At 43.0% G+C, this 12,459-nt stretch overlaps 2 long non-coding RNA genes across 4 annotated transcripts in view; one reads left to right on the forward strand and one right to left on the reverse strand.

Moving 5' to 3' along the window:
- LOC144799418 (uncharacterized) overlaps positions 1-8,613 on the forward strand; it is a 139,060-nt gene extending 130,447 nt beyond the window's left edge. For both annotated transcript variants that reach the window (XR_013603813.1, XR_013603812.1), the window contains one exon: positions 8,119-8,613. This is a non-coding gene — a long non-coding RNA (uncharacterized LOC144799418). The remainder of the gene's footprint in view (positions 1-8,118) is intronic.
- Positions 1-12,459, reverse strand: part of LOC144799419 (uncharacterized) — a 205,239-nt gene that overhangs the window by 85,692 nt on the left and 107,088 nt on the right. The gene's annotated exons all lie outside the window — the stretch shown is intronic.

Raw genomic sequence — 12,459 nt, forward strand, 5'->3', positions numbered from 1 at the left:
CACATGCACAAGACGGTAACGGCGGATTTTACTAAACGGAGAAATGCACCATTAAAAAAGTATATTTCAAAACATCACAGACAGTCACATCCCATTTCAGAATGCATACTGCAAGCATGGGTGAATGGATGGGTGGTGGTGGATGAATGTATGGGTAATGGTGGATGAATGGATGGATGGGTGGTTGCAGGGGGATGGGTGGATGGGTGGGTTCAGGGGTGGATGGATGCATGAATGAAGGATGGGTGAATGGATGGGTGGTGGTGGGTGAATGGATGGATGGGTTTATGGGTGGATTGCTGCATGAATGAAGGATGGGTGAATGGATGGGTGATGGCGGATGGATTAATGTATGGATGTATGGATGGGTGGTTGCTTGGGGATGGATGGATGGATGGGTGGGTTTTTGGGTGGATGGATGCGTGAATGAAGGGTGGGTGAATGGATGGGTGATGGTGGATGAATGGATGGATGGGTGGTTGCTGGGGGATGGGTGGATGGGTGGGTTTAGGGGTGGATGGGTGCATGAATGAAGGATGGGTGAATGGATGGGTGGTGGTGGTGAATGGATGGATGGGTTTATGGGTGGATCGCTGCATGAATGAAGGATGGGTGAATGGATGGGTGATGGCGGATGGATTAATGGATGGATGTATGGATGGGTGGTTGCTAGGGGATGGATGGATGGGTGGGTTTATGTTGTGGATGGATGCGTGAATGAAGGGTGGGTGAATGGATGGGTGATGGTAGATGAATGGATGGATGGGTGGTTGCTGTAATCCAATGCAATGTCCTTATTTTTTGCTGCTGGTTCTTATGTAAAGCGCTCTGATACCTTCGGGTAAAGTTCACGCTATATAAAATTGCATAAAATAAAACTTTAACAAAAAAAGCACCCATCCTCTTTGTGTGACTTTACATCTTGTACATTTGCAATGTTTTTTCTATTTGTATCTTTTATGTAACGCGTGTAATCCAACGCAATGCCTTGTGTTTTGCTGCTGGTTCTTATGTAAAGCGCTCTGACACCTTCTGGTAAAGTTCACGCTATATAAAATCGCATAAAATAAAACTTTAACAAAAAAGCACCCATCCTCTTTGTGTGACTTTACATCTTGTACATTTGCAATGTTTTTTTCTATTTGTATCTTTTATGTAACACGTGTAATCCCCCCACACACACACACAACACCACACACACAACCCCCATACACAACACCACACACACAACACCACACACACACCACACACACACAACCACACACACAACTACACACACAACCACTACCACCCACACAACCGCACAAAACCACACACAACCACTTCCACCCACACAACCACACAAAACCACACACAACCACTACCACAAACACAACCACACACACAACCACAACAACACACACCACCATCTTTCTATCTATCTATCTATCGCCCTCACTCTATCTATCTATCGCCCTCACTCTATCTATCTATCGCCCTCGCTCTATCTATGCACCCTCACACACTCTGCACCCTCACACACTCTGCATCCTCACACACTGCACCCTCACACACTCTGCACCCTCACACACTATGCACCCTCCCACAATTACACTCTACTGAATACAACATACACTCCACACAATACCACTCAGTGCCACATAATTATATGCTACATAATTACACTGCCCTCAACGCAACATACACTCCAAATAGCACTCAGTGCCACATAATTACATGCCACATAATTACACTCCACTCCATGCAACATACACTCAAAATACCACTCAGTGCCACATAGTTAAACACCACATATTTACACTCTATCTATCGCATCACCACAGCATCACTCGGCACCACCACAGCATCACTCAGGGGCACCACAACATCACTATGCGCTACCACAGCATCACTGAATGCCACAGCATCACTCGTCGCAACCACAACATCACTCAGCACCACCACAGCATCAATCTGTGCAACCATTCAACAACAACTGGTTCAAATATGTTGTCTCAATGTTTCAAGCTTTATTAGAAATGTCACAAAAAGATGTTAATATTTCACTTCTGTTCTTGGATTTTCGGCACAATAAAATACACTGAACATAATCTTCACAAAAGTTATTTACAAACGTTTAAGCTATTGCCATTATAAATTACAATAACTTTTATTTAAGTACTAATTATTTAAAAAATGAAAAGCAATTGTTATTTGTAATATCAGTACATCTAAGTCACGTAAATGCAACACATATTGCATTACAAATGCTAGAGGTGTCACATTGGCGAATGTTAAAAGTATTGGCATTGTAAATGACAAAGCTATTAATGTCGCTATTTTCAAAACCAACACATGAATAAAAAATGTGTCATTAACAATACCAATAGCTCAAACTTTCCTAATGCGAGGCCTATTGCTTTGCAAATGCTTGTTCTTTTTGCGTTTGTCCCTCTCCATAGCATAGCTTCTTTACCGTCCCTTTGTGTGGATGACTTGTGTTCTTCCAATGCTCCCATTCAAGAAATTACTTTTTTTCTTTTTCTTTCAGCACTCCATGAGAGTGGATGCTTTCTTGCTCTATTCCTTGTGTGCGTTTCCCCCTTATATTCCGCTCGCTCCTTGTTGCTACCCCCAAGCTCATCAGTTGATTTCCCCTATTATCCCTTGATTTTTATGCAGCTTTTTAAATGTATTTTTCCTCGTGCCTCTGCCCCTCAAGTGCTTTGATTGCTCCTCTACGCCCACTCCCCGGTGCATCTCCCCAGTCCACAATGACATGTGTGTGCGCTATCTCTCCCAAGGTTAACATAAAAGATAACTACTCTAGATGGGGTGCACAAGGTCCCAAAAATAAATGGCCCAGAATGTAATGAAGCATTTAGCACTCTGGTAAGTACCGATACTCTGGGGTGCAGTATTTACCTAATGCATTAAATATCTCTTATTCTGAATTTTTCTGAGGAAATAATTGCTTTCCACACAAAATTCCTATTGGATGTAGTCTCTGCCCAGCATTGTCTGGTGCTGTGTATTCTCAGCAGCACAGCTGTGATCTAGTTTGAATATTTTTAGAATACATCTCAGTGAATGTGGTTATTCTCATGGATCTGCTCTGAATAAGCCTATGCTTTATCATGTGCAAAGTAGTAGATGGTTTTGTGCATTATCAAGAGCAGAATTCTGTATAAGTCTTGTTGTTAGCGGTTTAGCTCTTAGTGAGTCCCTATATTACCAAGAGTAAGGCTCTGAGAGATGACCAGGTATTTTCAGGTGCAGAATTATGAGTGAGTCTAGGGCACTGTTTACAAGTTATGGAATGGATTCCTATTACTGTGTAAATACCAGTTTACGTAGTGATCGGAATTATGAGATGTGGTATTTACAGCACCTGTGCATTTCCTCTGGGAACTTTCAGCAGGTCAGGCCAACTCTATTGCAGCGTACTAGTTGGAAGTGTGGGGTGAACTACGAGCTATGGAGACTTTGGTATGAAATTATAAAAAGCCCCGATGTCACATGTAATTCCTTATTTTAATGAGGAAAACTCCCAATTGGAGGTAATTAGGGCATCTGGTAGATACCACATCATGGGGATGAGTTTCACCATTTTGGCCAACTTCTGATGAGGGCCTAGCAGCAGAGCACGGATACAAGTCTAGTTATCATTAGCAGCGATCTGAGTGAATTTAGATAGTACCAGGAGCAAACCGAACTGTCAAAACATAGATGATATCAAGAGAACACTTCCAAAGATGAATTGAGGCACTTTTAAGAACGCTGGCATTGCTTTTAAGAGAGAAGCTGAGGCAACATATTTTCTGTCCGAAGACCTAAGAGATTTGTTTTTTTCATGCCGGCTTTTTTATATGGCTGCATTATCTGATCTTGAGCGCTTACTTAAAGTTTCGTCGGTTATCCCTCCAAGAGTGCATATTGGAAATTGGTGTACTGTATTTTACTTATGAGTGTTCCAGATTTTTGCTGCCTATTTTCTTTTGCTTGAATACAGTTTTAAACGGCGGGTTTAGGTGCATTTATTCTGTTTTGCGAAATTTCAAATGCTGTCATGCATGTGAGCCATTTATAAGGAGGGGCCCGAAAAATGAGCGAAACATAGGGCAGAAGTGCACGAAAAACGAGGGAAACATAGGGCAGAAGGGCACGCAAAAACGAGGGAAACATAGGGCAGAGGGGCACGAAAAACGAGGGAAACATAAAACATAGGGCAGAAGTGCACGAAAAACGAGGGAAACATAGGGCAGAAGGGCACGCAAAAACGAGGGAAACATAGGGCAGAGGGGCACGAAAAACGAGGGAAACATAGGGCAGAAGTGCACGAAAAACGAGGGAAACATAGGGCAGAAGGGCACGCAAAAACGAGGGAAGCATAGGGCAGAGGGGCACGAAAAACAAGGGAAACATAGGGCAGAAGTGAATGAAAAACGAGGGAAACAGGGCAGAAGGGCACGAAAAACGAGGGAAACATAGGGCAGAAGTGCACGAAAAACGAGGGAAATATAGGGCAGAAGGGCATGCAAAAACGAGGGAAACATAGGGCAGAGGGGCACGAAAAACAAGGGAAACATAGGGCAGAAGTGCACGAAAAACGAGGGAAACATAGGGCAGAAGGGCACGCAAAAACAAGGGAAACATAGGGCAGAGGGGCACGAAAAACAAGGGAAACATAGGGCAGAAGTGCACGAAAAACTAGGGAAACATAGGGCAGAAGGGCACGCAAAAACGAGGGAAACATAGGGCAGAGGGGCACAAAAACGAGGGAAACATAGGGCAGAAGTGCACGAAAAACGAGGGAAACATATTCTGGCCATTATCGATCCTTGGTGGGCCGAGCATCCAGCAACTTTAGCTTACACTTGTTTTCCTAAACGCTTTTGATCAGCTTCCCACATAGATGATTTTGGGAAATCTCATTATTTATGCGCAGGTATGGCACGAGGGAAACATAGGGCAGAAGGGCACTAAAAACCAAGTCTCAAGAAATAGAACACCAGCCTACTGGACACTTACCGATTGCAAAGGCTGTCCACAGGGTAATGACACAGGCACAAATGGCTGCAGACACGGTGGGCAACACAATATATACAATATATACTCCCCATTCCCCCCACCAACCCATTGGCTGACAAGATTTGTAACTGTGTGAAGCATCGCGTTGTCATGTCGCGCGATGTATTGTCGCCGATGTGACATGCGATCCTAGTCCATGGCCGCATTTGCGTCCCAACCACGTGCGATGACAAAATGGCCGGTGTAACTGCATTTACGATGTATTGGCCGCGATGCGAACGCCTGCGAGGACGTTGCGGCCGATGGATCGTCATGCAACTGTAAGGAGACCCCCTCGGCGAAGATTTGCAACGGATCAGGAGGTCTTGGTAACTCAGGAGGTGGAAGATTTAGAAAAGAAGGGCGCAATACAGAAGGCAGAGGATTCTTGTACTGGCTTCATAAGCAACCTTTCTTAGTGGGAAAAAAGGACAAGACTCTGAGGCCTGTGATAAATCGGAAAAATTTGAACAAATGGGTGGAATACAACCATTTCAAGATGGAAGGTATTCCCATGTTGAGAGACATTTTAAGGGAAGGAGATTGGCTGACTCGCCTGGACCTGAAAGATGCTTATTTGACTATCCACGTTTGTCTGGAACTGAGAAATCTTTTGAAGTTCCTATGGAAAGGTACCATGTGGAGGTTCAAGAGCCTCCCCTTCGGCCTGACATCTGCCCCTTGGTGCTTTACAAAATTAATGCGTCCAATTGCTGCCTGGTTACAATCAAGGGGGATAAGATTGATCATCTTTTTGGACGACATTCTCATAATGTCAGAGTCCGAAGCTCAGGCTCAAGAACATGCTACCTTAGCAGTCAGGGTTATAGAAGACCCGGGCTTCATAGTGAACAGGAAGAAGTCTTTTCTGGTTCCTAGTCAGGAGACCATTTTCCTGGGTTTTCAGATCTCGACCTTGTACTGTGTCTTGAAGTTACCTATGGAGAATGTCAGGAGGATTCGCAGGGAGGTACGCAAACTGCTAAGGAGAGACTGGGTCGTCTTGAGACAAGTAGCAAGAGTTATAGGGCTTCTTATGGCCTCTATTCAAGCTGTTTTCCCAGCTCCTCTCCATTACCGTGCAATGCAGAGGTTGAGAGTCTTGTATCTGAACAAAGGGGTGAGCTATTCCCACAGGGTGCAGTTAGACTCAGAGGTCCAGGAGGAACTAGCTTGGTGGTTGGAAAACCTCGAGGCTTGGAATGGGCGAGAGATATTCGGCCCAACCCCAGACATGATTATAGAATCAGACGCCAGCCTTCAGGGTTGGGGTGCCAGATGTGGCTCCTTAACTAATGGAGGAACATGGACAATTCAAGAGAGGGAAATGCATATCAACTACCTAGAGTTGTTGACAGGTTCATTTGCGATAAAGAGTTTTGCAAAGAACCGAGTCAAATATTGTGTGGTCCTGAAAATGGACAACATCTCGGCATTCAGATATGTGAACTAGCTAGGGGGCCCTCGTTCGAAGGCCCTAGCGGACCTTGCAAGAGAATTTTTTGTCTGAGCAAAAGTATTATGCTTCTGGCTCAGTATTTACCGGGGGCGAGCAACTCCATAGCAGACTGGAACTCTCGTCAGCTGAGGGATTTCAGCGATTGGAGACTGAACAGACAATCTTTGCCAACCGTATAAATGCACAGGTTCCCAGGTTTTTCAGTTGGAGACCAGACCCAGCTGCAGAAGCAGTGGATGCATTAATGCAACCTTGGGACGAGTCTCGTTGTTACTCGTTTCTCCCCTTTGCTCTGATTCAGAGGGCCCTGTTGAAGGTCAAGAGGGACAAGGCAGAAATAGTTCTAATTACCCCATTCTGGACGTCTCAAGTTTGGTATCCAGATGTTATGGAGATGTTGATTGCCGACCCAGTACTTCTGTCGGATGTGCCGGACTTACTAACCAATACCTCAGGAGATTTTCACAAGATGGTCCTTCAGGTTCATTTAAGGCTAATGGCTTGGTTGATTTCGGGAGAGCCTGGAAAATGTCAGGCTTATCTTCGGAGGTTTTAAAACTCATTAAGGAGTCATGGGCACCAGGGACCTCAAAGGCCTACAGGCTGGCCTGGGGAAAGTGGATTTGTTGGTGTGCTTCGAGGAGTCTGGCTCCCTTATCAGCTCCCTTAGTTGAGGTAGTTAACTACCTTTCTGAGGTTTTTCATAACGGTAAATCTTATAGTACCGTTAATATTGCTAAATCATCTATTTCTTCAGGTCATGATTTAGTGAATAGCGTCCCTGTTGGCCAACATGACGTGGTAAGAAGGCTTTTGAGGAGTGTAAGAATTAAAGCTCCTCCTGGAGCAAAGTATTCTTTTCTTTGGGATGTGGATACTGTTTTGAAAGAACTTTTGTCTTGGAATGAAAATGAATTTTTAGTTCTGAAACATCTATCTTTCAAATTAGTTATGTTGTTATGCTTGATTTCCTTCCGAAGAGATTCAGATGTGAAAGCTTTGGAGATTACAGGACGTAGATTCGTCCCTGAGGGAGTTTGTTTCACCATTTCTAAGAGAACCCAAACTATGTCTAGGACAATTTTCTACCCTTATATTGATGATTGTAGAAAGTTGTGTGTGGTAAGATGCATACGTGAGTATGAAAGAAGGACTGAATGTCTAAGGAATGCCTCTGAAACTCAACTGATTATTTCATTTAAACACCCTCATAAGGCAGTCTCCCCTCCTACCTTGGCTCGTTGGGTCAAGGAGGTCATGTCTAAAGCAGGGATTGATTTAACTAAGTATTGTGCTCATTCTGCTAGAGGGGCTATGGCTTCTAAAGCCTTCTTTCTGGGAGGTGGTTTGTCAGCCATTTTATCTGCGGCTGATTGGTCTTCTGAATCTGTGTTTAAGAAATGTTATTTTAAACCTGTGGACTGCCTTGTATCGAATATTATGGCAAGGCTTTGAACATGCATAATATTGGCCTCCGTGCCTTGCCATAAAATTCATTTTTTCCACAGTCCGGTGGGTAGAAAATCATGATTTTATTAAAGACAGGGAGGCCGATATTATCCCTCCCTGTTATTTTCCCACCCATTAATTTTGTTTTTGACTTTTTTCAGGTGGTGACAACAAGAAGTAATCTACAATGGAGACAACTCTTGGTTTCTTTGAAGTTTATTACTGTTTTACACTTTGACATGGATTGAACTTTTTAACTTGTTCGCAGCTTTAAGAAGGAATATGGCTGCCTCTCACAGAATTTTAAGTTTGGAATGTTAATCTTGTGTTCTAAATTCTTTACATTGTTTGGTGTTGCTGCTGTGAGCTGGCAATTAAAGAAATATGCATAATATCAGCCTCTATGTCTTTAATAAAATCATGATTTTCTACCCACCGGACTGTGGAAAATCTGAATTTTCAATGCATGTTTATTCTTTCTCTTTCTCTCTCTCTCCTCACGGCAGTTATTTGATTTATGATATATTTTCCTTTAATCTGTGATTGTATTGTGATTTTACCAGTATTCAATTGAATAACCATGTATTAAAATTCTAATGTGTTTTTGTGTATTGAACATTCATCTTGAAGATTAGATAAAAGATCCTTCATAACTATATTGAGTTTGTTTTTACTTATTGATGAATATTATTGGCAAGTTACGATTATTGATTATTGTTGTTAGATAGGTATTTTCTCATTGCAGGTCCTCATGAAAGAATGGCTTCCGTCTCTAATTATCTCAGTCCCTATTAGTAAGTGGAATTAGTTGGTTCAAACTCTGTGTTGTGATTTATATTACTGGAAATTGAGTTTATGGTGTAGCGGGTAAAATTGTGTTCGTGCCCACACTAATTTACACCGCTTCCGCTGATCACTTCCATCTTCATGTTCCAGCTAGATCACTTTGCTCTTCTTACAGTGGCAATCTTGTAGTCCCCAGATTTGAAAGTGTCAGATGGGGCGGTAAGAGCTTTGTCATAAGCACAGCAAGACTGAGTAATACATTACCATTGGCCCTTTAGAATAAATCAACCTTGTTGGACTTCAGGAAGAGCTTATGAACCTGGTTATTCAAGCAGTAAATCAGTCTTTAGTCCCCAGAAAGTTCTATCTGCCGAAATTTCTTGAGGTCTAGTACCTAGGCACCCCGGGGTATTAGTTCCGCTTCATAAATCTTATTTTCATGTCATCTGTGGCAGCAATCAGCGCATTCTCAGTGCTATGCTTCTTTCCATCTTTCTGGGAAGATTGCTGTGGAGATGGAGGTGTTGAGGATACGGATGAGTTCCCTGCTGATTGGTTTGGTTCTGGGGTTCAAAAGATGGTGATGGCAGGGGTCGTTGGGTGCTCCGGAATGGATGAACGACATGATAGCTGTGGTGATATGAGTCGTAAGAGGAGACCAGGTGGTGTTTATTTGGCTGGTGTTCGCTGGGTGGTTGAGGTTGCTGAGTCTAAAAGAGGTGGGTTGGGGGTTGAAGTTGTTGTAGATAGTGGCAATTTTGCTGTGCAATTAGTCCAAGAGGGTGTCTCAGAGTTCTTGGAGGGGTGTATGGTATACTCTGTGGCTGTCGGTTTGGAAAATTCCTTGACTATTTTGAAGAGCTCCTTTGTGTGGTTGGCTTCTCTGTCGATGTGGGCAGCGATGGCTGCTCTCTTGGCTTCCTTGAGATGCAGGTGGTAGTTGCTGAGGTCTGCATTGTGAGAAGCATAAAGCATAGTTGATTCCATGGGAATGCCCATGTAACGCCCCCTATATGCTAAATAATGCAAAGCAGTGCTTTCCTCTACTTTGGATTGCTTTTAGGCAATTTCCAGCACAAAACTAGTTTTAGACCATAAATAAAAAAAATGTAAACAAATTTAAAAACTTTTTGTGCTGGTTTGGATCAATTTTGTGATGGAAGCACAGTGCAAGATTTTGGAAAATCTGCCCCTGTATGTTGTAAAATAACCAACCGTTTTAAGAACTTCAAAACAGAGAGAGAGAGTGCATGTGTATGTTTTTGCCTGAGTGTACCTGTAAAATCCTACGTAAAATCCGACAACCACTTCACCATACCTGACTGAAAGCACCTGTACCCAAATATTTATTAGGGTGGGTGTAACACTCCATTCATCCTCCCTGAAGCTACCCTACTGCTGGAAGGGCAGGGAAGTATGTGTTCTCCAACTCGTTTGGAGACCGCCCTGCTCTGGAAACCCTCTTTAACACTTGTTGCTCTCCAAACCCCTCATTACTTTGTGAAGCACTTTGACCACACCTTTACCCTTTGCTGCTCTCCCACCCCTCAGGGCAATGCAGTGCTCACCCCTTCTCATCAGGCCCCCCATCACTACCCTAGACCAGGCACTTTTCTCTAACCCCTTTGGGCCCTGTGCTGCTCTTTACCCATCGGGCAGGAAGCCAGTGTATGTGCCTCTGTCCCTCCTTGACACTCAGCTGCTCTTTGCCCTCTCTGAACCGTGTGATGCATTTTTAAGCCTGAGATGCTTTGACCCTCAACTTCCTTGGACTTTGCCCAGGTCCCCCCTCCTTATATTCTGGTTCTCTCTTTCCCACTGAGTGTGATAATTGTTTAGTGATAAAGTATATACCAGGCTTCCCTAATGGACAGGTCAAGTATTGAATGGGGAGCAGCAGTGTAAGCTTCAATATATGTAAAATCGAAGCATCCAATAATGCCACCATTGTGCTTCTATGTATTTTAGGCTTCCAAATATCTGTCCAATGTATAAAAGCCAAAATGGTTAGCATTGCTAATGAAAGTTACTGTAGTACTTTCTATTCTGTTTCCTAGCACTTCAGGCTGTGCAGATTTAGACAACAGAGATACAGTGACATAACTGAACTGGACAGGAAAACAATTTGAGCAAGGGAGATCAACAGCCAGGATTAGTACCCATGTTTGTAGATATCTGCATACAAACACTTGAACTACTTTTTCTTTTACATACCAATCACTACCACAGTTGAGTGGCGTGTAATGTATAGGTATTTTTATTTTCAACTGAGGGATACACATTTTACCGATCCTGAAGCATGAAAGGCCACAACGAGATACAAAGTGACCTTCTGGCTCTCCTAAGCAAATAGTATAATGTGCTAGCCATGGTCCGGGGACCCTTGGGTGGGGGGTCCACTAGGTCTACTTAGGGGGTCTGCAACTGCTTACAAAATTAATAACATTAGCTGCATAACAAAGCATATATAAATAAAGAAGCAATATGTAGACTTGAGCCTTTTAAAATGGAGGCTAAACATTAAGTCAGTCTCCTTAGATAGATTCGGATCAAGAACAAGTGCATAACAGAGTATAGTTAGTATGATAAGTGGCCCCTATTGAATTTAGAAAAGCTCCAACCGTCCCATTGAAATTCAAATTTGGATTCTTTTATATTGGTTTGTGAATGAAATACAATATTTCATAATTTTTGCATTTGTTAGATGAATGCTTCTTTCTGTATTTTCTTTGCTTTGTTTTGTGGTTCAAACCATCAAGATTGCATAGGGCAGGGTCCCCAACTTCCAGTAATGACTGAGTGGGGATCCTCAGATTGCCATGATGATTCAGCGGGGGCCGCTGGGTTCTAGTAATGATTAGGTGGGTATCCCCGGAAGTGACTGGAGTTCTGGTGAGTTCTGGGGAGATAACTAGGGTGGTTAATGCCCTTGCTGCCGATACCTGTGTGCAATCTGCTAATCACATGTTTACATCTCCATAAAAAGCCATGAAACGTTAACATGCCTGCCAATGAGCAGTGTGAAAGCTGCATGCCACACGCAATGATCCAAGTATCATAGCTTAGCAGGTTCATGTTCTTGCTGCTGTTATTCATGCATAACGTGCAGATCACAAGCTATACATTTTAATCTTTGAAGGGGTTCATCAAACTTTCCTTCTTGATTTCAACATGTGTACTAGTAAGTTGGAAAGCAAATACCATTCACCCAGGCAAAAATAGTGATCAAATTCAAGAAACATGAAATTAATGAGGACAGCAGGACTGAGTCGCCGATACTTTGTTTTATCTGGTCTCACTGCGGGAAGTCGGAGGGTAGGCTCTTGCAACACCTCTGAGTGCAGCGAGAATGGTCATAGTATTTATTTTTTATTTATTTATTTCATCCTTGCAATTTTATATAGCACGGACATGGCCCGAAGACATCAGAGCACTTAATAGCAGCAGCATGTTACAAGGGTACAGCAAGTTACAGTTACAATAATTAAGTTCAGACATAGTGCAGACATAGTGCATCAGTAGTGACCAGGACAAATGCAGCCATTGAACAAGAGGTATAACCGGTTCAAGCATTGATTAAGATGGTGGGGGGACACAATGAAGGTAGATTTTCTACGGGATAGAGTACTTAAGTATGGTTGCAGGTGATTAACCCAGGTGTCTGTCAAATAGAATGCTAGGCCATCTTTGATGGCAACGCACAGTTACCCCTCCTC

The sequence above is a fragment of the Lissotriton helveticus genome, chromosome 12, assembly GCF_964261635.1.
Source record: "Lissotriton helveticus chromosome 12, aLisHel1.1, whole genome shotgun sequence".
NCBI classification, from domain to species: Eukaryota; Metazoa; Chordata; class Amphibia; order Caudata; family Salamandridae; genus Lissotriton; species Lissotriton helveticus.